This window comes from Podarcis tiliguerta (genome assembly GCF_965153285.1).
Source record: "Podarcis tiliguerta genome assembly, chromosome: 14".
Lineage (NCBI taxonomy): Eukaryota > Metazoa > Chordata > Lepidosauria > Squamata > Lacertidae > Podarcis > Podarcis tiliguerta.
Window position 1 is genome coordinate 17,865,472 of NC_139547.1, and position 25,573 is coordinate 17,891,044.

General features: G+C 45.9%; 1 protein-coding gene across 2 annotated transcripts in view; it reads right to left on the minus strand.

Moving 5' to 3' along the window:
• Nucleotides 1-8,295, minus strand: part of ZFAND6 (zinc finger AN1-type containing 6) — a 77,378-nt gene extending 69,083 nt beyond the window's left edge. The window contains exon 1 of one of the 2 annotated variants that reach the window (XM_083412293.1): nt 7,990-8,295. The gene's annotated coding sequence lies outside the window, so the exon portion shown is untranslated. The remainder of the gene's footprint in view (nt 1-7,989) is intronic. The other variant, XM_083412299.1, reaches the window with a different exon arrangement.
• Nucleotides 8,296-25,573: the final 17,278 nt, after the last annotated feature.

The following is a 25,573-nucleotide window of genomic DNA, read 5'->3' on the forward strand; positions in this document are numbered from 1 at the left end:
CACTGTAGTTTGTTGAGTGCTGCATGGTATAGTAAATCTGCAAGGGGTAAACAACAGTGCCCAGAATCCTTTGAGGGGAAGAATGTGCTTCAGATGTGATTTAAAATAATAGCTTCAATAACTGCATCTGGTTTCAGGGCTGGCTCTAGGTTTGAGGGGGCCTTCAAACAAGCTACCCTTCCTCTTGGCCCTCTTCCTGAAACTCTGTCCCCTGCATTATCCTGAGAAGTCTCTCAGCATCGATTCTCCCTCACACAGAGAGAACTGAGAACAGTTAAAAACGACAGTGACTTGAATAATAGTCACAACAGAATGGAATGCCTCTCTCATGTGACTCACAGTTCGCCAATCAGATGAGAGCTATTGCTAAAGGGAAAACCCCATACTAAAAATACACAGCAATTCAACATAAGCAAACATTTCCATTTCAGGAAATTAAAACATTATCCTTAATGCTTCTGGTTGTCAGAGCAACACACCCTCCAACATCTTGAGTCCCCAAACTGGGACATGCATCTTCCTCCCGTGCTCTCCTGCACAAGATCACGGAGCTCAAAAGATTGTGGGGGAGCTATGCCCCAAAAAGGCATATTTGGGGGCACCGCATGAGATCACGGTGGTGAAAAAATGCTTTTGGGGGGAAGAGTTTGGTGTGAAATCAGGTGAGATCATAGCACCAAAAATGGCTGCTGTGCTCTCAGGCGAGAAATGGGATGTCTCGTTTTTTCCAGGACACTTGCTGGATAAGGAGTAGACAGTTCTGAGCTGGATGGACAAATAGCCTAACCTCATGTCAAGGTGTTACTTATCTTCTCTGCAAATCAAGATACCTAAGCGTTACCTGGTTGTTTTCAGTAGAGGAGACCAGATTCCTCTAGCATTGCCTCTGAAGTCCCTCAGAGTAAAAAGAAATGATTGCTCATTTTACATCAGTATGCTCTGTTTCCCCTTTTACATCCATAATTTATAGAAGAGCAGCTCCATAGATTTTTATATCGTTCCGGACTTCCAGCTTTTCACTCTGCACGCTTCTGTCTAGGAAGACATTGGCATTTACCAGAAACAAGGATAATTGTGTCTTATTAAAATGAGAAGCAACTCTCTGTTTGTTCTTTATTGTGTTTTGGACGTTAAAAATGTGCAGTTAACTTTAGTTGGGTTCATAAAATATCCACGCATGATATCAGAGTCATTTTTATGAGTTTATCTACTTCGTTATTTCATTTGTCCTTTGTTTTTGTAATCATCCTCTCCAGTGTTATTATTTATCATTCAAACAGCACTTTAATAGACTCAAATGTTTACAGCCTTGTAATCAGACTGGTGGTTACTTGCGTTATTCCAATCTTTCACATCCTGGCAGTAGGCGGAGCAAGGCTGAGACTGAGGCCATGATCTGGACAGTTCCAGCTGTGCTATCTAAAAAATGCACCAAAAAACCCCACAAAATGATCTAAGGGCTGGAGTGCCTTTGCTATGTGCAAAGTTTAGGGCTTCTTTGTTTGTTTGTTTTTTTAAATGGGGAGTTGTGGTAGAGATTTGCAACAGTATTGAGACAATCAGCAATGGCCAAGAATGATGTGCTGTAGTCCAGCAATATCTGGAGGGTGACAGATTCCTCATTCCTGATTTAAGGAGAGTGCAGAGTGTTTGAGAACTGGGACATTCGCAGGGAAACCAAAATGCTTGTTTACAAAGCTATTGTACTGTCAACCATACTGTACGCTTGTGAAACATGGACCACTTATAAACGCCATCTCCAACTCCTCGAAAGATTCCATCAACGGTGTCTCTGAAAAATGGTACATATCACTTGGGAAGACAGACGAACTAACGTCAGCGTACGGGAAGAAGCAAAGATCACTAGTGTCGAAGCAATGATTCTTCAACATCAACTTTGTTGGACTGGTCATGTTGTGCGGATGCCTGATGATTGTCTTCCAAAGCAACTACTCTATTCCAAACTTAAAAATGGAAAGCGTAATGCTGGTGGTCAACAAAAGAGGCTTAAAGGCTCTCTCAAGGCAAATCTAAGAAAATGCAGTACAAACACCGATAACTGGGAAACACTGGCCTGCGAGCGCTCCAGTTGGAGAACAGCCTTTACCAAAAGTGTCATGGACTTTGAAGACATGGGAATTCAGGACGCAAGGGAGAAACGAGCTAAGAGGAAGACAATTTTGGCAAACCCTCACCATGATCAACTCCCACCCAGAAAACTACGTCCCCACTGTGGAAGGACGTGTGGATCCAGAATTGACCTCCACAGTTACCTACGGACACAGCATTAAGACCGTGTTCATGGAAGACAATCTTACTCAGCTATGAGTGGTCGCCAGAGAAGAAGACACCACCCAGAAGTGGTTGAACCTTCTTGCCCTGGGAAGATGAACCTCTTACCAGCAATTCCTCTGCCTTATCCGGATGGAGCTTCAGTTTTCTAGTCCTCACTCAGTCCATTACTGATTCTAAGCAGACATGATCTGCAGTTATTAGTAGGTAAACATGCTCCACCTACTGATTTGTGTAGATCAAGCTGCTATTTAAAAAGCACAGGAGCAGGACAGACTGGTTTGGTTCTCCTGGTCAGTCAACACCTCTGTTTCAGAGGCATCTGCAGTTTGAAAACAGAATGCCAGTCTCATGTGACCTTGGTGTGGTCCAGCAAGGAGGCTATGCTAACCTTCGTATGTTCTTAATATTTAAATTGGCTCCATGTAGGAATGCAAAGGAAAAAAATTCCGAATTGCACAGGCCATCTCCTCCAATTCTATTTTGCCTTTGTTTTCTTATCATCAGCTGCTAGATTCCTGTCTGAATGCCCCGGGGCACAGCTGTATTGCCGATTTGTTACGCTCTGTGCTGGCCATTTTCTGGTTCTGATCCAGTGAATGTCCCTCTTTGCTTCATTTGTCTGCTCAACTCATTTGCAGTTTTCCGTTTTCATGCCAGCCAGCCTGCTACTACCTCTCTCTCCCGAAAAAGTAAAATAAAAAACCCACCGTTAGCTGCAAACCTACTGCGAGGTGAAACATAAAATTGCATCTGATGTTAGCAGGCTCAAACAAATAACCTTTGAAGAATTGAGCTTGCTCCCTTTCCCTTTTCCCCTTTCACGTCTAAACCACTGAGCCTCTTGGGCTTGCTGATCAGAAGGTTGGTGGTTCGAATCGTGTGTGTGATGTCATGTGCATGACGGACTCTCCCCCAAGTTGGGTGGAACCCAGCACCTATGTCGTTATGGATCCTATGCAGGCTATTGTTGTTTAGTCGTTTAGTCGTGTCTGACTCTTCGTGACCCCATGGACCAGAGCACGCCAGGCCCTCCTGTCTTCCACTGCCTCCCGCAGCTTGGTCAAACTCATGCTGGTAGCTTCGAGAACACTGTCCAACCATCTCGTCCTCTGTCGTCCCCTTCTCCTTGTGCCCTCCATCGTTCCCAACATCAGGGTCTTTTCCAGGGAGTCTTCTCTTCTCATGAGGTGGCCAAAGTCTTGGAGCCTCAGCTTCAGGATCTGTCCTTCCAGTGAGCACTCAGGGCTGATTTCCTTCAGAATGGATAGGTTTGATCTTCTTGCAGTTCATGGGACTCTCAAGAGTCTCCTCCAGCACCTATAGGCTATAGGGATAGGCAAATATATCAAGTTTCTCATTTTGCCAATCTTAAATTCGGTTCTCCTCATTTCCACATCTTTTAAAGGTGAGCCTACCTGATTTGTGCTCTCTGAAATGATCAGCGAACTGAAACATAGCACAACACAACACAGAAGATGCCTTAATACTAAGTCAGGCTATTGGTCCATCTAGCCCAGTATTGTCTACACTAGGGGGCAGCCGCTCTCTGGAGTTTTGGGCAGGGGAACTTTCCATCTCTACCTGGAGAAGCCAGGGATCAAACTTGGGACCTTCTGCATGCAAAGCAGATGCTGAGCCACAGAGCTCTTCCCCAAACTCAGCCATCTTTAATAATTTTAATTCTCTGAATTTTGCAATGCAGTTCTCCAGCCAAGCAATGTGCACATATATGCATATACTAATGTAGAGTCTGCATCAAAATACATATATTAGTGAAAACATCATATGAAAATGTGAAGTATCAGGGGAAATTGCTCTGCAAATATATTTATATAGATATTTATATAAACTCTGCTGAACAGAGTTTGGAGCTGATGTAAATTTACACTGGCTTAACTCTATCTGGACGCGGGTGGCACTGTGGGTTAAACCACAGAGCCTAGGACTTGCTGATCAGAAGGTTGGCGGTTCAAATCCTCGCAACGGGGTGAGCTCCCGTTGCTGGGTCCCTGCTCCTGCCAACCTAGCAGTTCGAAAGCACGTCAAAGTGCAAGTCGATAAATAGGTACCGCTCCAGCTTAGTCATGCTGGCCACATGACCCGGAAGCTGTACACTGGCTCCCTTGGCCAATAAAGCGAGATGAGCGCCGCAACCCCAGAGTCGGCCACGACTGGACCTAATGGTCAGGGGTCCCTTTACCTAATTCTATCTAGGGTTGGCATGTTTCAAAATTCAAAAAGTGAAAATGTGGACACGAAAGTTGTTGAGATTTTTTGGTCAAAGTTTTTGAGCTTTTTAAAGTTTTGCCCAAAGTTGTTGAATATTCTGCACTTCTGACATGGGTTGCCATACATCTGGATTGCAGCTATTTCCTTCTGGACACTGTTTCCAACGGCTGAATCCTGGCCATGTACAGAAAATACCGGACATATGGCAACCCTAGCTTTTACCGGCTTGCTTTCCTCCAGCTTCTTATGCATAACATTGCTCCCCCAAAATGCTGACAAACACTCTTGAGGACTTAATTGCTTAAATTGCAAACAAATCCAGAAATGTGACCAACTGAAAAATGAAAACCTGTAACTGACAAGGTTTGTCCCACTCTAACGTAGCCCCAGTTCCATTTCAGACTAGTTTGGAGCCAGGAAGGTTAAATTCTGCAGCATTGAAAGTCTAGCTCTTGGATACATTCAAGGTTGAGAGTGCAAATTTTAAGAACATTCGTTGCAATTTTTTCTTTTATTAGACTTTGCAATCAAACTGTAGCAACAGTGCTGACACACAACTGTTCTTTTAAAAGCAATTTGGCTCCCGAAGGACAACTATTCCTGCCTTTGCTCATACCTAGCATATTTTGTATTGTTTACAGAGGCACCAGGGGGTTCACCTGCGAGCTGCTCAGAGATACAGATGCTCTCAAGGAAAATAACATCTGGCCTGAAATACAATGATGGGGGTCAGCATCACCTCCCCAATAGGACCCCTATTAACATAACTCTCAGAAAGGTGTGCCCAGAAGGCTGTGTCATTTATTGCTTCTTCTGTGCTGAACCAGCACATCATATCCTTGTAAGGCAAGGATCAGCAACTGGAAGTCCCAGGGCCAAATCCAACCCTCTTGAGCATAGCTGTCAACTTATAGATTTGAAAATAAGGGACCAGCAGCCTCGGAAATAAGGGATCAGCAGCCAAAATAAGGGATTTTCAGAGCACATGTATGTTTGCCTTCTGAGCCCCTCCGAGCCAAAGGCAGAAAGCCCAGCCAGCAGCCAAATGAAGCCTCAAGCGCTGGTTCCCACAGCGCAGCAACCCGGCAAAGGGGATGCAGCAAGGAAAACCACAGTCACCTCTCCGCTGGGAAGCGCTGAGCAAAGGTGAGTCCCCAGGCAACGTGGCCGATTTGATCGGCACAAGGCATGCAAGCTCCACCCCCCAGTCGTTCTTAGACTCCTTATTGGGTGAGCAACGCAGCCAAGCAACACAGTTGGAGCCTCCCTCCTCCCTGGCCGGCAGGGAGGGAGGGAGAGGAGCTGCTTCCTTTGAAACTTGGGAAATTTAAGGGACATCATCAATAAGGGACAGCAGCGGGACACGGTGCTGGGATAAGGGACTTTCCCGCCAAATAAGGGACGGTTAACAGCTATGCTCTTGAGAAGCACCAGCTACCCCCCTCCTCCAGCTGCCAGCTTAGAAGCAGGAGAATATGTGGAAGGGGTAGCGGTTGTGTCAATGGGACTTGGTGACAACCTGTTTTGGGGCTGACCCTTATTGTTGAAAGCTGATAGCTGAAGTTATTTAATGCAGAATAATTCTGTTAGTCCACATAACCCACTACTTTCCCGATCCTGGTACCTTAGGGCCCTCATATTTACAGGACTGCCTCTCCTGGTACGCCCTGCAGAGGACCTTTAGGTCCATGAATAATCATAGTTTAGAGGTCCCGGGCCCTAAGGAAGTCAGATTATCCTCTACCAGGGCCAGGGCCTTCTCAGTGATGGCCCCGACCTGGTGGAATGCTCTGTCCCATGAGACCAGGGCCCTGCAGGATTTAACTACCTTTTGCAGGGCCTGTAAGACAGAGCTATTCCGCCTGGCTTTCAGTTTTGAACTTTCTCTGATCTTTTATTTCCCTTCCTTCCCTCCCCTTTTTATGAAGATTACCCGCTCTGGGATCCCACAGCTAATTCTCCCCTGGACTCCTCGCTGGCCCAAATAGGACTAATTTAGCCAGCTAGCCCTGGTGATCATCTAATGTTTATTGGATGGATTTCCTCCCTAAATTGATTTTTGAATTCCGAATTTATTGTTATTCACGTTTTATACTGTATTTTATGCTGTTTTGTTGTTGCATCAATTAAGTGTTTTAAATTTGTCGTTAGCCGCCCTGAGCCTGGTTTTCTGAACCGGGAAGGGCGGGGTATAAATAAAAATTATTATTATTATTAATTTCTTTATCTGGAGGTAGCAGGATTTGAACCTGGGCGCTTACGTACAAAGACAGATGCTGCAACATAAAGCAAAATTAAGCTGCCATCCTTACTACTACTACTACTACTACTAGTAATCCTCTTCATCTCTTGCCATAAACTCAGGTCCAAAGGCTAATTTAAAGACCCACCAACAGAGCATCTAACATCTAACCCTCTACTGTTTGCTCTGCCTGAAAGTCCTCTGGGCTTCTTCAGTCGGCAACTCAGACACAGATACCACCATGAAGTGGTACCTTGGTTCTCAAACTTTCATAGAATCATAGAATCATAGAACCATAGAATGATAGAATGATTCTATTCTTTCATTCCATTCCAGAAATCCATTCCAAAACCAAAGCATTCCAAAACCAAGGTGCGCTTTCCCATAGAAAGTAATGCAAAACGGATTAATCTGTTCCAGACTTCTAAAAACAACCCCTAAAACAGCAATTTAACATGAATTCTACTATCTAACTGATCCATAAAATGAAAGCAATAATCTACGTACTATAAAATAAACAAGGCAGTATTGTAGATGATAAAAATAAAAATTATTATTTTTCCTTACCTGCACTGATGATAGTCATTGTTTGGATGGGGGGCTTTTATCCATTTCCACAGTCACACAATCAACCAATTGGTAGCTGAACTGGGTTCCACACAGTCACAAAAACAAATTAACCGAAAAAGCCTCAAAAACCAAAACACAAAATAAATAGCAAAACCAAAAGCACCAAATACAGTGGCACCTTGGTTCTTGAACTTAATTTGTTCCGGAAGTCCGTTTGACTCCCAAAATGTTTGAAAACCAAGGCATGGCTTCCGATTGGTGCAGGTGCCCCGGAAACAATAGCTGACAGCCGCATTGGAAGTTTGGCTTTTGAAAAACATTCAAAAACCAGAACACTTACTTCCAGGTTTTCGGCGTTTGAGAACCAAGGCATCTGAGAACCAAGGTACCACTGTACGGGCAAGGCCTAAACTTTGAAGCTTTTCCAAATGGTATGATCTCTAGTGAGTAGGATTCGAACCCACAACAGCTGGGCTAAAATATCGCAGAAGATGTTCCAAGCATTTCAAGCCTATTGCATATTTCCAGGCTACAGACCATTGGCCTTTGGGTGGCCTTTGGAGGTCTGCTTCAGAACTCTCTGTTCAGTCTTTGAACACCCCACCCTATCTTACAATAGAATGGCCGATCAATAGAATGGGGGGAACACTTACCGTTCTCACATCAACCATCCGCAATGGATGCCCACCTGAACTTTGCATGTAAATGTGCAGGAAGCATAGAGGAGAGGAATTTGATGGGTGGAGATGGTACCGCTTGTCCTTAACATCACACTTGCCGAAACATTTAAGAGCCACGAGGAAAACTGCACAGCTATCAGCTGAAGGTGTGTGTCAGGCATCTGAGAACATCAGATCTTTAGAGCGTCTCCTCTCTTCCTCTCCATGCCCCTTCCCCCTCTTCATCTTTCTTCCCTCTCTGCTTCTCACGTTCTTTTCCTTCTTTCTGCTGACTGGCAAATGACTTCCTCTTAAGCGGCAGGGCTGTGATGTCAGCAGAAGTATTATGACATCAGAGTGGTGTAACCCCTCTCTATCCTATCCCTTCTCCTTCCTTCTCCCTTCCTGGCAAAGAGGAGCCACCATTGCAGGAGAAAACCAGGAGGTGTGGGCTTGCTTGATCCCCTGAGGTAGTTTGGTGTCGTCAGGTCCAATAGTCCTGCAAATGCATGCCCAAGACATGTGTTCCGCAAGCAGATTTATGGACACGTTCACATGTAGAAATGCACACAGTTGCATAGGTTTATATGACACACTGCTAAAGGAAGAACACAAAGCAGTTTACAATCCTGATGTTCATGCGCATTGTTGTTTTGTATTATTTATTGCATTTATTCCCTCCAAGGAGCTCAAGATGACATCCATGGTTCTCCTCATCTGCAAGATTGTGCCTTGCCATTAATAGAGAGATGACCTGGGACTCGGGCTCGGACTCGGAACCAGAGGAGTCTCAGTCTGCACCAGATCCTTTGCCTCAGGCATTATCTGAACCAAGTCTGGGGCCTGGTCCTGAAGAGTCCCAGTCTGCACAGGTTCCCCTGCAACAAACACCAGCTGGGCCGAGTCAGGGGCCTGAGCCTGCTCTGGCTCCAGATGCGGGGATTGCCTTGTTGCCTTCAGCCAGGCCATCACTTACAGCTGCTCCACTACCAGCTTGGTCAGGGGAGGCTGAGGCGGCCCCTGGGTCTAGTAACCCACTGACATCTCCCGAGCTGCAGAGACTAAGGTCTGAGAGAAGGAGAGACCTGAGTGCTCGCAGGAGGAGTGCTTGTCTTCTGGTGAAACAGGGAGGTGGGTCACCAGGGGATCAGGACTGGCCGCTACCCTGACAAAGATAAAAGGCTGTCGGACCCTGCCCCAGGTTGCGGGAGCAACATTGCTGTATCCTAGATCCTGCCCTGTCTTTCCCTGGTTTCCTGCCTCGTATCCTGCCTTGGCCCTGTCGGACTGACTCCTAGAGGAACCTCCCAATTCTGGACCAGTCCTGGATCGCTTTTCATGGGTTACCCCCAGGCCCAGCACAAATAGTCCCTGCAATATCCTGGGAGGAGAAGGGTGAGGAGAGAGGGATTTCGTTGCGTGCAGTTCCAGCTTGAGGTCTTCCCCATGTTGCCTGTTTGGTCACATGATGCTGGACCAGGTGGCCACTGGCATGATCCTGTTCTTACCACTTCCACCCAACACAAACTTTGCTTTCACATCTTTTATCACTAGGGTTGGGCAATATATCTATATATTGTCCAAAACTGGTTTGGAAGTCCATATTGTGATATCATCAATTTCATAGTTTTTAACCTGACAATATATTGCAAATCATGGAGTGTGTTAGGGCTGGGCGATATATCACCCAAAACTGGTTTCAGGTCCGTATTATGGTATTGGCTTCATAATTTTTGACCTGTCAATATACTGTGAATCGTGATGTTTGTGTGTGCTATGCAAAAGTCACAATGTGGGGGACACCATGAAGCCAGCTGGTGCCTCTACATAAAAGTAAAGGGACCCCTGACCATTAGGTCCAGTCGTGACCGACTCTGGGGTTGCAGCACTCATCTCCCTTTATTGGCTGAGGGAGCCAGAGTACAGCTTCTGGGTCATGTGGGCAGCATGACTAAGCTGCTTCTGGCGAACCAGAGCAGCGCACGGAAACGCCGTTTACCTTCCCGCCGGAGCGGTACCTATTTATCTACTTGCACTTCGTGCTTTCGAACTGCTAGGTTGGCAGGAGCAGGGACCGAGCAACGGGAGCTCACCCCGTCACAGGGATTCAAACCGCCGACCTTCTGATCGGCAAGTCCTAGGCTCTGTGGTTTAACCCACAGTGCCACCCGTGTCCCATGCCTCTACATAGCTCCATCTTTATTTCAGACATTGTGATATACAGTAGACCCTCGGGTTATGTTACTCTCGAGTAACGTAAATGTTGGGTTGCGAAAGTGGCAAACCTGGAAGTATTTTTCCGGGTTTCACTGCTCGCACATGCGCAGAAGCGCTCTATCGTGCCGCACATGTCCGCAGAAGTGGTGCCTCTTGATACGGATTTTTGGGGGTGTGCACGGACCCCCGGAACAAATTCGTATCCAGAGGGTCCACTGTATCAGTATATCACAATGTTTAAAAAGGTAAAGGTACCCCTGCCCGTACGGGCCAGTCTTGCCAGACTCTAGGGTTGTGCGCTCATCTCACTCAAGAGGCCGGGGGCCAGCGCTGTCCAGAGACACTTCCGGGTCACATGGCCAGCGTGACATCGCTGCTCTGGTGAGCCAGCGCAGGACACAGAACGCCATTTACCTTCCCGCTAGTAAGCGGTCCCTATTTATCTACTTACACCCGAGGGTGCTTTCGAACTGCTAGGTTGGCAGGCGCTGGGACCGAACGACGGGAGCGCACCCTGCCACGGGGATTCGAACCGCCGACCTTTCGATCAGCAAGTCCTAGGTGCTGAGGCTTTAACCCACAGCGCCACCTGCGTCCCTTACAATGTTTACCTGGTGATATATCACAAATTTGAAAACCAAATATCGCCTAGCCCTATATGTCGCCCTTTGCAAAAGTGACCCACCTTTGGACCCAGCCCCAGCCCCAACCCCAACCTCATCCCCACATCCTCTTCCCTTTCCCTGACTTTAAACTTATAAACAGCAGACTTTAAATGCATGAGAAAACAGAGTCCCTACACACACCTGCAGGCTACAGCTTCTGTTTTCTTACCTGGCAGAATGCCAGTTTTCACAAGAGCAGCATCTGTTACCAGGAGCCAAGTCGGCGTACCAAATGAGGCAATCCCACATTGCCGGGTGTTTTGCTTGTCCTGCAAAGGTTCGTACGAGGACATCAAGTTCTTTGGAAGTCCTGGAGCTCTGGCCTTGCTTCATAAAGCACTCTGTCTGCTGTGCATTGTTTTTGTAAATGGTACGGAGTGAAACTCACACAAGACCGAGAGTAAATTTCATTGGTGTTGGTTTCCTTTTTAAAATCACCTCCGGGCTCTCGTGGAAATTTCTCTGCAAGTTCAACGACACCAATATCATGTTACAAAAATTAACTGTGTGAAATTACTTGGTGCAGAATTAATTTGATATCTGCTAACCACGAAAATAACCTGTCAGGAGAACACCAGCTATCCCAGCGGTGGGGAGCTCACAAGACTGTTTAGTTGCTCCAGGCCTCCCCATTTGACCCCTGGAGTCATTCTGGGCAAGCCATGCCCACTTGCGCCACACCTGACACTATCGATTATGTCGGATGTGGGACAGGTAGAAACACAGCTGGACCGAAATGGTGTGGTTTGCATGCGCTGCTGAACAGGGGCACCTGCAATGGCGACCGCCTCAGGCGGCAGGATCCGCAGGTGCAGCAGATCTGGCCTCCAAGGAAATGTGGTGACTTTGTTGCCTCCTTGACAGCACTCTCATGCCACCACGAACTACAGCAGCCTCTTGACAAAATAGGAGATACTGCTTGTCTCCTCCCACCCTTATTCCTGATGCAGATCTTTATTGTTCCTGACGTAGGTCTTCACTCACCCCTTCTTTCCTGGTTTGGGCAGAAAAAAAACCCATTGTGTGGTTCGCCTCAGGTGCTGAAATGTCTTGGGCCAGCCCTGATCACAGGTTGCCAGGAACAGTATTCTTCAGTCAACAAATGCCTGGGTAAACATGAATGTTTTAAAATTCCTCCTGAAAGTTAATGATGATGATGATGATGATGATGGTGATAGTAGTAGTAATAGTACAGTGGTACCTCGGGTTACAGACGCTTCAGGTTACAGACGCTTCAGGTTACTGACTCCACTAACCCAGAAATAGTACCTCGGGTTAAGAATTTTGCTTCAGGATGAGGACAGAAATCGTGCTCCAGTAGCGCCACGGCAGCGGGAGGCCCCATTAGCTAAGGTGGTACCTCAGGTTAAGAACAGTTTGAGGTTAAGAACGGACCTCCAGAACGAATTAAGTTCTTAACCCGAAGTACCACAATAATAATAATAATAATAATAATAATAATAATAATTTATTTATACCCTGCCTATCTGGCTGGGTTTCCTCAGCCACTCTGGACGGCTCCCAAAAGAATATGATAAAACATTGAACATTAAAAACTTCCCTAAACAGGGCTACCTTCAGATGCCTTCTAAAAGTCAGGTAGTTGTTTATTTCCTTGACATCCGGTGGGAGGGCGTTCCACAGGGCGGGTGCCACTACCAAGAAGGCCCTCTGCCTGGTTCCCTGTGACCTCACTTCTCGCAAGAAGGGAACTGCCAGAAGGCCCTTGGAGCTGGACCTCAGTGTCCGGGCCGAATGATGGGGGTGAAGGAACCCACACTCTGCAAGGGAGGGCATTCCACAACCAGGGAGCCACTACTGAAAAGGTCCTGTCAGTGTCAATTGGGCAGCACCCAGTGCAGGACCAGGTCCATCCATGAGGCAAGATGAGGCAACCACTTCAGATGGCAGAATCCACAGCGGCAGCAGATCTGGATGGATGTAGATCTATATTTTGCCCTTGTTCCTGATGGAGAACTTTACTCACTCCTTCTTCCCTGTTGGGGAGGGGGCGCCATTTTATGGTTTTCCTCAGGAGCTGAAATGTCTTAGGGTCAGCCCTGCCCCGGTGACACAACAGGAAACTCTCAACAGACAATCGTAGGGCCCAAGATGGTTATATTAATAATAATAATTTATTATTTATACCCTGCCCATCTGGCTGGGTTTCCCCAGCCACTCTGGGCGGCTACCAGCAGAATATTAAAAACACGATAAAACACCAAACATTAAAAAATTCCCTAATTGATATTAGCCTAACTGTCTGTTCATCAGTGTAACTAAAAATATTCCAAACTTCTTGCCATTGTACTCTCCATTGTACACCTCTGTACAGATGGCTTCCATTCAATATGTGTGGTGCTAGTAATATATCCAAGAAATAGATTCACTGTCTTAGGTGCAAATCTGCAGCCCCAGGCTGTGCCTGAAATCTGCAAGTTCAATCTCTCTGAAAACTGATTCCACCCACCCCCCCTTTAGTACTTAGTTCTGCCAAAGCACAAATGAAACTGGTGATGTGCTTCCTTTTTGTCTAGAGTATCCTCCGTCACCAGGGTAGCTCCCTCCTGTGGACTCTTGCTGTACAAAGCACATTCATCCCAAAGGAGCGAGCCGAAAATTGGCTGAACCTAAATGAACCTTTGTGGGACGCGGGTGGCGCTGTGGGTTAAACCACAGAGCCTAGGACTTGCTGATCAGAAGGTCGGTGGTTCGAATCCCCATGACGGGGTGAGCTCCTGTTGCTCGGTTCCTGCTCCTGCCAACCTAGCAGTTCGAAAGCACGTCAAAGTGCAAGTAGATAAATAGGTACCGCTCCCGTGGGAAGGTAAACGGCGTTTCCGTGCGCTGCTCTGGTTCGCCAGAAGCGGCTTAGTCATGCTGGCCACATGAATGGCTCCCTCGGCCAATAAAGCGAGATGAGCGCCACAACCCCAGAGTCGGCCACGACTGGACCTAATGGTCAGGGGTCCCTTTACCTTTAAATGAACCTTTATTGATGAAATTCAAGAAAATGTGTTGTATCTTTCAGATACAAATCTATATATTCCATGAAAGGTTTTAGGAAGGGATCCGTACTGCTAATAATAATAATATTTTTATTATTTATACTCTGCCCATCTGGCTGGGTTTCCCCAGCCACTGCTATGTGTCTACTTAGCACTGGGAATATCCCTTTATGAATAACAGGAAGTAAATAAAATTGGGAGATTCTCTCCTTCTGTGTCAGTAAAAACAACAACCTCGTAAGTGGATTTTGAAATATACCCCTGAATAAGTGCTTCATCTATTAAACATGCTGTGTCTTTTTTTATTCTCCACACGGGGTTATTTTCACAATGAATACAATGGGACGTATTGCCTAGCTATCCCAAATCTTCCTTAATGTCATTCTTTCTGTCCCAGATAACTAAAGCTCCATCTTCATCTGCTGGTCTGATGATAACAGCCTCTCTGTTTTTCAACTTCCGCAAGGTCAATTGCTCAAGTTATGCCAAAGAGGTGTGGCCTGCTAGCCTGTGTCTATATTGCTTATCTCTTTGATGACCTGATCCTGAAAGACCTTAATATAGTTAATATTGGAAGAGGGATTAAAAGCGGATTTTCGTCTTAAAATATCCTTTTCAGGTAAACCGCCATTGCTGGACCAGAAGAGCCGCTGGAACAACATCCAGCTCTGCCTCCTGCCCAAGCCAAACCTGGCCTTGGACGGCTCTGATGTCCTGTCTCGCCTGACCCTTGCTGTCTACTCTGTTTACGTGGACCCTGATCTTGGACCGGTCCCAGATCCTGTTTTGGTTGCTCACCCATCAGGGTTGTTGCTAGCAAGCCTGCTGTCAACTTGGGAGTGCGCAGAATCCAGTATATCTGAAGGAGTGTCTGCACCCCCATTGTTCTACCCGGACACTGAAGTCCAGCGCCGAGGTCCTTCTGGCTGTTCTCTCCCTGTGAGAAGCCAAGTTACAGGGAACCAGGCAGAGGGCCTTCTCGGTAGTGGCGCCCTCCCTGTGGAATGCCCTCTCACCAGATGTCAAAGAGAACAACTATCAGACTTTTAGAAGACATCTGAAGGCAGCCCTGTTTAGGGAAGCTTTTAATGTTTGATGCATTACTGTATTTTAATATTTTGTTGGAAGCCGCCTAGAGTGGCTGTGGAAACCCAGCCAGTTGGGCGGGGTATAAACAATAAATTATTATTATTATTATTATTATTATTATTATTATTATTATTAAATATGAAAATGGCTGCTGTGAAACTGAGATTTTATTTTTTGTTTGTTTGATTATTAGACTTGCTAGTCACTTGGCACGCAGAGGCTCCCCAACAACATCTGACGTATTTAGAGACAGAAACACATTATGATATCAGTATATTCCTACAAAAACACATGTAATTCATAACAATATGTAAAGCACACCCACCCCACCTCATATCAGTTGCAGGAAGCTTTGGCAGCAGCATATTGACAGCAAAAAGCATCATCTTACAAGTCCATCAAAAGATGGCGCCAGGTGGACCCCACTGGGTGGAGCCATAATTGACAGTTTTACAGACTCAAAACAATGAGACGTCGTTCCTCTCCCTTTTGTTGTTGTTTAGTCGTGTCCGACTCTTCGTGACCCCATGGACCAGAGCATGCCAGGCACTCGTGTCTTCTACTGCCTCCCGCAGTTTGGTCAAACTCATGCTGGTAGCTTCGGGGACAATGTCCAACCATCTCGTCCTCTGTCATCCCCTTCTCCTTGGGCCCTCCATCTTTCCCAACATCAGGGTCTTTTCCAGGGAGTCTTCTCTTCTCATGAGGTGGCCAAAGTATTGGAGCCTCAGCTTCACGATCTGTCCTTCCAGTGAGCACTCAGGGCTGATTTCCTTCAGAATGGATAGGTTTGATCTTCTTGCAGTCCATGGGACTGTCAAGAGTCTCCTCCAGCACCATAATTAAAAAGCATCAATTCTTCAGCGATCAGCCTTCTTTATGGTCCAGCTCTCACTTCCATACATCACTACTGGGAAAACCTTAGCAAAATCTCAACATATGATTTTAAAAAGGTATCTGGACACCATGTTGAACTAAAGAACAATAGTTTTTTGGTTGAAAATGTATTGACAAATGACTGCTCTTGTAAGCAGCTTTCTCGCCTTCTTGTACCAGCTGACCTCGGAAAAGGTAGGTCACATGTTTCCTTACCGTCTGAAATGCAGAAAATGCTGTTGACAGTTTCAGAGTCTTGCTAAATCCCGAAGGATGGTGATTCAGAGCTAGAACTTCCTTCTAGGCATCTTCCCTCTTTATCACTCTTGACGCGTGCTGGGTTATATTTTTGCCCACCCACCTATCACACTGTTTGTGGGAAACAAAGTAGGAAGCATTATTGTCTCATTCAAAGAAGGCGAGGTCTAACCTGACTTGCATCATGTCTAGGTCAGGCTTGAGGACCAGGGAAGATGGCTATTGAAGAAGTTTTTGCTTAAGAAGGCTTTTCCTGAGGTGTGAGTCAGAATTTATACACTAGAGTGTTAATGCCTGCACAGGTCTGATTGCTTCCTTTGCATTATTGGATAAAGGTAAGGGTAAAGGTACCCCTGCCCATACGGGCCAGTCATGTCCGACTCTGGGGTTGTGCGCCCATCTCACTCAAAGAGGCCGGGGGCCAGCGCTGTCCGGAGACACTTCCGGGTCACGTGGCCAGCGTGACAAAGCTGCACCTGGCGAGCCAGCGCAGCACACAGAAACGCCGTTTACCTTCCCGCCAGTAAGTGGTCCCTATTTATCTACTTGCACTTTTGACGTGCTTTAGAACTGCTAGGTTGGCAGGCGCTGGGACCGAGCAGCGGGAGCGCACCCCGCCGCGGGGATTCGAACCGCCAACCTTTTGATCAGCAAGTCCTAGGCACTGAGGCTTTTACCCACAGTGCCCACCGCTGGGCAGGTGCCACTACCGATACATTTGTCCAAACCTGAACACTTTCAGTTGAACCTTCTCTCTGTGTTTCCCATCCGCCTTAGTGTCTGGCACCTCCCCACTGTAGTAATTGGTAATTATAGAGTTAAATGTTAAATGTTATAGAGTTTAACATTGTCTACAGTTACTACTCTATTCCAAACTTTAATATGGTAAGCGTAATATTGGTGGTCAACAAAAGAGGTTCAAAGACTCTGGCAAGGCAAATCTAAAAATTAAAAAGTAATATAAACGCCAACAGCTGGGAAACACTGGCCTGCAAGTGCTCCAACTGGAGAACAGCCTTTACCAAAGGTGCCATGGGTTTTGAAGACGCTCAAACTCAGGACGCAAGGGAGAAACACGCTAATAATAATAATAATAATAATAATAATAATAATTTATTATTTGTACCCCGCCCATCTGGCTGGGTTTCCCCAGCCACTCTGGGCGGCTTCCAACAAAGATGAAAAATACACTAAAATGTCACATATTTTGCGGGCTGCTTTCAGATGTCTTCTGAATGTCAGGTAGTTGTTTATCGCTTTGACATCTGATGGGAGGGCGTTCCACAGGGCGGGCGCCACTACCGAGAAGGCCCTCTGCCTGGTTCCCTGTAACTTGGCCTCTCACAGTGAGGGAACTGCCAGAAGGCCCTCGGCGCTGGACCTCAGTGTCCTGGCTGAACAATGGGGGTGGAGCCGCTCCTTCAGATATGCTGGACCGAGGCCATTTAGGGCTTTAAAGGTCAGCACCAACACTTTGAATTGTGCTCAGAAACGTACTAAGAGGAAGGCACGCTTTGCAAACCCTCACCATGATCAACTCCTGCCCAGAAACCTATGTCCCCACTGTGGAAGGATGTGTGGATCCAGAATTGGCCTCCACAGCCACTTAAACCATGTTTATGGAAGCCAAATCTTACTCAGCTATGAGTGATTGCCAAAGAAGAAGAAGAGAACAGTTATTATGGGTTGGAGCTAAGACTCCACTCTTTAGCTTATTCTTGGATTACTTTCATTTCCCCATGTACAGTGTTACCTTGGGTTACAGACGCTTCAGTTTACAGATGCCTCAGGTTACAGACTCCGCTAACCCAGAAATAGTAGCTGTGGTTACGAACTTTGCTTCAAGATGAGAACAGATATTGCATGGTGGCAGCGCAGCAGCAGTGGCAGGAGGCCCCATTAGCTAAAGTGGTGCTTCAGGTTAAGAACAGTTTCAGGTTAAGAATGGACCTCGGGAACGAATTAAGTTCTTAACCCTAGATACCACTGTAGTTGTGTGTTAGCTTGTCTCAACCAACAGTCTCTTGTTCTGGGCTTGCAAAGCAGGAACCTTGCTTTATATCTCTCCTAATACATATATTCCCAATGATGTCGTTACGATGCAGTTCACATGGCTGCCAAAAGGTGGTGCTGCAAACTGCGGCATCATGACAAATTGGACTCTTAGAGGTGCTGGGCCATCACAGCAGCAGCAAAGGGAGAGGAAGAGCCAGATGGGAATCCTGGACCAATGAGCGAAGATTTAGTGAGGTCTAAGGAGAGTGATAGCTCTGGGAAGGGTAGTGAGTAGGTAGGGTTGTTGAATGAAGTGAGCAGAGGCACAGCCCCTAGTTAAATAAAGAAGAACTGAACATCCAACCCTCGTTGAGTTCCGGAAACCCAACACTGAAGTCCATTGTGGGCATTTGTTTACCTGTGCGCACAATTGGTTTTTTATTATTTAATTGAAATACAAGTTTTCTGATATAACAGACTTGCACAATAGAGCTGATTGAAAAATATTATTATTTAACAACAACAACAACAACAACAACAACAACAACAACAATAATTTTATTATTTATATGCAGCCCATCTGACTGGGTTGCCACAGCCACTCTGGGCAGTTCCGAGCTAAACAGATACAAATAATAATAATAATAATAATAATAATAATAATAATAATTTATTTATACCCAGCCACTCTGGGCAGCTCCCAACAGAATATTAAAAACACAATAAAACATCAAACATTAAAAACTTCCCTAAACAGGGCTGCCTTCAGATGTCTTCTAAAAGTCAGATAGTTGTTTATTTCCTAGACATCTGATGGGAGGGTGTTCCGCTGGGCAGGGGCCACTACCGAGAAGGCCCTCTGCCTGGTTGCCTGTAACCTCACTTCTCGCAGGGAGGGAACTGCCAGAAGGCCCTCGGAGCTGGACCTCAGTGTCCGGGCTGGGCAACACTTCTTCAGGTATACTGTGCCGAAGCCGTTCTCATATAATGGCAATTGTTCCCACCTGAGAGATGCCAGAACTGAGTTGTGGTAAGTTGTTCTGCCTTCCCTCGCTGGCAGCTAACCAAGGAGGGCCTTGTCAACAGAACTAGGGGGTTTGGTGAGGGACGGCACCCAGAAAAACACCACCATACATATTCAAATCCACCTGCCCACACACAATGCACTTCAGTATGTCCACAGTTTTATAACTTGTGATTTCATGCAGGATCCTGCCCTCCTTTACCATATTATCTGTGGATTGTGGAAACGCAAAGTAAGTGAGGGAAAATTCACCTCAAACTGCTTGTGCACACACAGCCCCAGTCAATTGCTGGAATATTAGCCGTATTATCATCAACATGCTTTTACTGTTTATTTATATTTTTTCTCCTTTTACCTTGTTGTGCACCATTTTAGTAGCTTCTGGCTTATAAATCTGCCCCGGGGAAGTAAATAAATAAGAGGAGCAACTTAAATGCCAAACGAGACTATGCTTTATCCAAGTTCAAGAGAGTGGCGAGGGGTTGGGGGGGGGGGACACAGCACACAATCTGGGCTGAAGTGGATACTCAAGCATGCTAAGAACTAATTAATTGGACATGGGCTCCTAATAGCAGAAACGACCCTACTGTGTTTATGCCTCTCTATTAATATTGATTTCAAACTACACAGACACAGATTGTTAAGCTTATAAATTGGGAAGCAGAGCATTATAAGGCTTCCGACAGCTCTCATCAAGATGCGTCGGCACACCCGCCGTTCAAACAAAATACGCTGAAAATGGAGCTCCTTTAGGCAGAACAGAGTTATTATTGTTTCTCTTGTTGTTCTTATTACTTAGGTGATTTATATCCCCCTTAGCATCTTGGGCAAAATCTCTAAGTGACCTACAACAATCTGAAAGCGTTAAATATCGAAATAGAATAAAAACCTCCTAATAGAAATCAGTAAATTCATCACAAAAAGCCCACCATTCACAGCTGCACAGCCAGCAACGGAGGAGGATAAAGACTGCTACAGTGGTACCTTGTGTTACAGACGCTTCAGCTTACAGACGCTTCAGGTTACAGACTCCACTAACCCAGAAATAGTACCTCAAGTTAAGAACTTTGCTTCAGGATGAGAACAGAAATCAAATGGTGGCGGCACAGCAGCAGCAGGAGGCCCCATTAGCTAAAGTGGTACCTCAGGTTAAGAACAGTTTCAGGTTAAGAACAGACCTCCAGACTGTATTCTGCTCTGGTCAGACCTCACCTGCAGTACTGTGTCCAGTTCTGGGCACCACAGTTCAAGAAGGACACTGACAAACTGGAACGTGTCCAGAGGAGGGCAACCAAAATGGTCAAAGGCCTGGAAACGATGCCTTATGAGGAACGGCTAAGGGAGCTGGGCATGTTTAGCCTGGAGAAGAGGAGGTTAAGGGGTGATATGATAGCCATGTTCAAATATATAAAAGGATGTCACATAGAGGAGGGAGAAAGGTTGTTTTCTGCTGCTCCAGAGAAGCGGACACGGAGCAATGGATCCAAACTACAAGAAAGAAGATTCCACCTAAACATTAGGAAGAACTTCCTGACAGTAAGAGCTGTTCGACAGTGGAATTTGCTGCCAAGGAGTGTGGTGGAGTCTCCTTCTTTGGAGGTCTTTAAGCAGAGGCTTGACAACCATATGTCAGGAGTGCTCTGATGGTGTTTCCTGCTTGGCAGGGGGTTGGACTCGATGGCCCTTGTGGTCTCTTCCAACTCTATGATTCTATGAGAACGAATTAAGTTCTTAATCCGAGGTACCACTGTAATCCTAAACAAGGCAAGTGAATATTTAAGAGATGCTTAAAACTTCCAGGACTTCCGGTTTGCCATGAGGGGAGAAGGAAGCCGGTACAACAGCTAACTGGCTGCTGGTTTTGGAGTTTTGGGGCGACTTGTAGGCAACAAGTGACCCAAAGAAAGTCCTGAAGATGACTGGGATGTCAACGGGTCCTGGGGCGACCCAAAGTTTGTAAAATATTTATTTTGAGTGGCAAACTGTGGTGATACTGGTGCAAAGCACATTTAACACAGCAATGAATGTGGCCCTCAGTAGTATTCCCACCACCAGCTACAAGATATTAATCCCAATCCAGATAGGAGCACCTCTGAACACCCACAGTTCCCTATCCTGATTCAGCCGTTGGGACTTACAGGGCCAATAAATGCATCCGGAAAAGTGCAACAGTGGCTTATATGTTACCTGGTTGGCATTTCTGAACAAGTCATAGCCGTTTCCCACTGTTTTGTGAATCCTGTGCTATTTCATAGGGTCCTTAAAGGGCATCCCAGGCACCAACGTGAACAAAATACAGTGTTGCCTTGGTTCCCGAACAGCTCGGCTCTTGAACGCCGCAAACAGAGAAGTAAGTGTTCTGGTTTGCAAACGTTTTATGGAAGCTGAACGTCCACTTTGGCTGTCGGCATTGTTTCCGAGGCCAATTTCCGTGGCACCATATTTGTATAAATTAACTATCCCAGGATACAGACGTGCCTTCACACTGGCCAGATTGGATGTGATGCCCTCTGCCATACTTGAGGGCAGATACCAGAAGATTCCAACTGAGAAACGACTCTGCCCCTGTGGAGATGGCAATCTGGAAACAGTGGCTCATGTTCTCCTGTCCTGTCCCCTTTATAAAGATCTGAGGAATGAGATCATTACTCCCCTCTTATTTACCATCCCAGACCGCCCATCTGAGGCCACATTGTTCTTTCTTTTATCAGATCAAAATGATCAGACAACAGCAAAGGTTGTTAGGTTTATCGAGGGTGCGATGAGATTAAGGGCCACTATCTGAACGATAATCTTGGTCATTTGATTGCCCTTTTACCCATTGCTGTCTTTTTATTTGTACATATTGCTTGTTTTATGTTGCTATGGCCGTTGGCTAATGTGAATAAAGTTTATCTATTCTATTCCGGGGCCAATCAGAATCCGTGCCTTGGTTTGCGAACGCTTTGGAAGTCGAATGGACTTCCAGAACGGATTGAAAACCCCACCCACACTTCTCCCCCCGATCCCCGCACTTCTGTGAAGCGCACCCCCCCCCCACTGCATACAACTGGGCACAGGCCTCCCCCCTTTCGCCGCTCACCTCTTGCCCCCATCAACCCACAGTCAGTTTCTGCCTGCTTGCCTGCCTCTTGCGCCCCCCCCCCATTCACCCCTCCTGCCTGCTCTCTCCCCAGCTGCCCTGGCCCAGACACACTTGGGAAGGGTGCCAAAACCAGGAAAAGAGAGAGGTGCCCAGCTGAGGGGGAGGTGGCTGCTCAAGGGAAGGAGGGCGGAAGGCACCAACTTGCAGAAAATATTGCCCCCCTAAATATTTTATTTTATATGCCTGTTGTCTTTGTCCATGGAGTTTTCTTGGCAGGGATACTAGAGTGGCTTGCTGGTTCCTGCTCGGTATAGCTCATAGCTTCTCTGAGTTATTCAAGCCCCTTTGCCATGGCAAGGTAGTGATCCATGAAGGGGTCACTGCAGATGGTGACAGCAGTCACAAAATTAAAAGACGCCTGCTTCTTGGGAGAAAAGCAATGAGAAACCTAGACAGCATCTTAAAAAGCAGAGACATCAGCTTGCCAACAAAGGTCCGTATAGTTAAAGCTATGGTTTCCCCAGTATTGATGTATGGAAGTGAGAGCTGGACCATAAAGAAGGCTGATCGCCGAAGAATTGATGCTTTTGAATTATGGTGCTGGAGGAGACTCTTGAGAGTCCCATGGACTGCAAGAAGATCAAACCTATCCATTCTTAAGGAAATCAGCCCTGAGTGCTCACTGGAAGGACAGATCCTGAAGCTGAGGCTCCAAGACTTTGGCCACCTCATGAGAAGAGAAGACTCCCTGGAAAAGACCCTGATGTTGGGAAAGATGGAGGGCACAAGGAGAAGGGGACGGCAGAGGATGAGATGGTTGGACAGTGTTCTCGAAGCTACCAGCATGAGTTTGACCCAACTGTGGGAGGCAGTGGAAGACAGGAGTGCCTGGCGTGCTCTGGTCCATGAGGTCATGAAGAGTTGGACACGACTAAACGACTAAACAACAAAAATATTTTATTGGAGCTCTCCGAAAGAACCAGGGCTCCATAGAGTTGGCACCTATGAAGGGTGTGCATTTTTTCTATCCAGTACCAGGGTGAATCGGTTCTGATATCTTTCTTTTTAGAATGCCCAATTCCCCACCTCTCTCCCCCCCACCCACAAAGCTAACCTAATATACAGAGATCTCGTAACAGGCTCATTCTGCTGGACCAGGGCTTTATGCCTACGTAGCACACTTGGAATTCAATCAAGGGTTTAAAAATAACAATAATCTGAGAGAGTCTTTTCGAGTCTCTTGCCACTGCGATATTTTAGGTGATTGTGTTAGATTTTTATTCCAAGACCCTCAGAGGTACTAGCTCACTGTCAAGATAATTAGGTAAACGCTGTAGTGAGATGTAACTATTAAGGAAACAAAAGCAAGAGAAAGTCTCAGCATTATTTAATGTTTCATTCACTGCTCTGCTTCTGTGCTTTTTCCCCAACACTATGACAGCCTCAGGGAAGTGAGGCATTATGTAGGACTAAGACACCAAACTGGGAGGGGTGGCTAACACCCCAGAGGACAGGATCACACTTCAAAGCGACCTTGACAGATTAGAGAACTGGGCCAAAACAAACAAGATGAATTTTAACAGGGAGAAATGTAAAGTATTGCACTTGGGCAAAAAAAATGAGAGGCACAAATACAAGATGGGTGACACCTGGCTTGAGAGCAGTACATGTGAAAAGGATCTAGGAGTCTTGGTTGACCACAAACTTGACATGAGCCAACAGTGTGACGCGGCAGCTAAAAAAGCCAATGCAATTCTGGGCTGCATCAATAGGAGTATAGCATCTAGATCAAGGGAAGTAATAGTGCCACTGTATTCTGCTCTGGTCAGACCTCACCTGGAGTACTGTGTCCAGTTCTGGGCACCACAGTTCAAGAAGGACACTGACAAACTGGAACGTGTCCAGAGGAGGGCAACCAAAATGGTCAAAGGCCTGGAAACGATGCCTTATGAGGAACGGCTAAGGGAGCTGGGCATGTTTAGCCTGGAGAAGAGGAGGTTAAGGGGTGCTATGATAGCCATGTTCAAATATATAAAAGGATGTCACATAGAGGAGGGAGAAAGGTTGTTTTCTGCTGCTCCAGAGAAGCGGACACAGAGCAATGGATCCAAACTACAAGAAAGAAGATTCCACCTAAACATTAGGAAGAACTTCCTGACAGTAAGAGCTGTTCGACAGTGGAATTTGCTGCCAAGGAGTGTGGTGGAGTCTCCTTCTTTGGAGGTCTTTAAGCAGAGGCTTGAGAACCGTATGTCAGGAGTGCTCTGATGGTGTTTCCTGCTTGGCAGGGGGTTGGACTTGATGGCCCTTGTGGTCTCTTCCAACTCTATGATTCTATGATTCTATGACTTAAGAACAGGCCTCAAAGTGTCCCTATTTTCCAGGGACTGTCCCGGATTTACAGAAGCTGTCCCTGTTTCTGATTTGATCCTGGAATGTCCTACTTTTCCTGAGGACGTCCCTATTTTCATCGGGATAATGTTGGAGGGTACTGAGTTATGCAACCCCCTGAGCCAAAGAAATGATTAACTATACAGCCTTTACAAGACAAAAGGGGAAGTTTTTAAAATGTTTATTTTTTATTTTGTTTTATGTATTGGAAGCTGCCCAGAGTTGCTGGGGCAACCCAGTTAGATGGGCAGGTAATAATAATAATAATAATAATAATAATAATAATAATAATAGAATGAGACATCCCTAGTTTCATCGGAGAAGTGTTGTAGGGTATGTAAGAATCCTTTCCCCTATCAAATGGGCCACTAAGGATCTTTGCAAATTCTGACCTATTCACCTTTGTGGCCGAGGTGCAGAACCCAGCTAACCATAAATTTTGTATGCTTCTGGATTTTGTGTTCTCAAAAAACTTTCTGAAATGTGTATAAAAAGATGGGGTTGTATTCAGCTTAGTCATAATCAGGGTAGACTCATTTAATTCAATGGACCAAGTTAACTTAAATCCGTGGATTTCTATCTTGAAAGATTTTTGGCAGAAGGTAGCTGAAACCATCAACAGAACTGTACGGAACAACCTTACATTTACAGAGCAAAATAGCCTCTTGAATTATATACCCAGCACATGGAACCTTAGAAAAGGACAATATAAGTGAATTTTCTGTGCCGTTACTACGGCAAAATGACAGATACTGATGAATTGGAAAAATAAAAATTCGGCTCCCTTCTACGATTGGATTGAAGACTTTATACAAACTTGCAACATATGAACAACTTGCATATAAACGCAGACTTGCCATGGACAAATTCAAAGATATTTGGAATCCATTCTTACAAATACTGTAATAGTTAAAATCTGGTGAAGTACAATAACAACTTTGTAAAATATGTACCGGTATACAGTTTTGGT